Source organism: Ammospiza nelsoni, chromosome 22, assembly GCF_027579445.1.
Source record: "Ammospiza nelsoni isolate bAmmNel1 chromosome 22, bAmmNel1.pri, whole genome shotgun sequence".
Classification (NCBI taxonomy): domain Eukaryota; kingdom Metazoa; phylum Chordata; class Aves; order Passeriformes; family Passerellidae; genus Ammospiza; species Ammospiza nelsoni.
In genome coordinates, this window is record NC_080654.1 from 5685391 (window position 1) to 5687041 (window position 1651).

A 1651-nucleotide genomic window follows, 5' to 3' on the forward strand; every position below is an offset into this window, starting at 1 on the left:
GTTTCCAAAGCTGTTAAACTGGCTGGGCCATTCCTGGAGGGAAAGAGCAGGCTTGGCCTGGTGTGGTTTTTCCATCCAAGCCCTTGCTCAGCCCTTTCCTTCCCTGCCAGCAGGTTATTTATGAAGGAAGGGGTGGGAATGGCAGGGAATGTGCTCCTGGAAGCTGCTGGCTTTTACATTTTTTAATTGCTTTTACTTTCAGTTCCATTTTCAGTTACCATGGTTGGGTGATGCAGGCGCTAGGCCAGCCCCAAGTCACAACCCTTCACCTCAGCCTCAGGTTTTATTTGTAATTTTTCTTAAGCCTTTTCATCAACTCCTGTCTCTGTCCTGTCACGGCAAATGGAGCTTGTACTTGAGGTTTTTAGGAACTGTTCCCACCAATGGAGGGTTGGGCTGGAACAATGTGGCCCAGTTTTGGCTCCATGGTGCCACCAGCACAGGGACCCCAGCAAAGAGCTGGATCCCCCATTTCAGGGGGGGATTGCTGGGGCAGAACTGAAGGAAGCACTGCTGAAGCCTGAGGTGGTGGGGTGCCATATGGGATGCCATTTTTCCTTCACTATTGATCATTTCCTTTGAAGCCGGGACCCCAAAGTGCAGCAAAGCTGCAGGCTGGGCCCTGGCTTGGAGGGCTGTGTGGCTGGTGGGCACCTCATGTCCCCAAACCCACTGTGTGTCCACTCAATAGGCACCCAACAGCACTGTCCCCTCCTGTCCCCCTGGACTGTGAAGGAACCAACTCCCCTTATCCACCTCACATCCCTCCTTGCTGTGAAAGAACCAATGCCACCTTCTCCTGTGTCCCCTCACTGTGTCATGGCAGTCTCCCAAATGCCATCTCCCCTCACTGAGGTCAGGGCCATGACAGACCCAAGGCCATCTCCCCTCATGCTCCTCAGTGTCCCCAGTGCCATCTCGCCCCACATCCCCTCGCTAATCCCAGGGCTGTGAGTGAGCCAGTGCCACCTCCCTCTATGCCCTCACTGTCCTTAACATCATGTCCCCTCATGTCCCCCCACTGAGCCCCGGGCTGCGAGGGACCCAGTCCCACCTTCCCTCGCTGTCCGCTGTGGCACATCGCCTCGCGTCCCCTCTCTATCCTCTCACATCCTTTCAGCTGTCTCCCCTCAGGGGCTCATGAGGGATCCACCGCCATGTCCCCTTAGGGGCTCATGAGGGATCCACCGCCATCTCCTCTCACGGTCCACCCGCGGGGTCACGAGGGTCCTCCCGCCGCCGCCGCGGGCGCCATTTGGGGTGGACTGGGTTCGATCCGGCTGGGCTCGGCTGTGTTCAGCCCCACTCGGCTCCATTCGGCCGGGTTGGGCTCCGGTCAGTTCCGTTCGGCTCGCCCAGGCTGGGCCGGGCTCTCAATGCCGGGCGGGGCGGTGCCGTTGCCGGTCCGGGGCGGTGCCGTTGCCTACCCAGGGCGGTCCCGTTGCCGGCCCGGGGCGGGCAGCGCCGCTCGCTCCCTCCCTCCGTCCCTCCCTCCTCTCCCGTGACCTCAGTTCCCGGCGGAGCGCGGCCCCAGCGCGGCTCGGCTCCGCTGTGCTCCCGCGGGGCCCGCTCGCCCCCGCGCCCGGCCATGGCGCGCTGAGCGCCGCGGAGCCGCCAGCCCGGGGCCGGCCGGGGCAGCCGGCAGGACGGA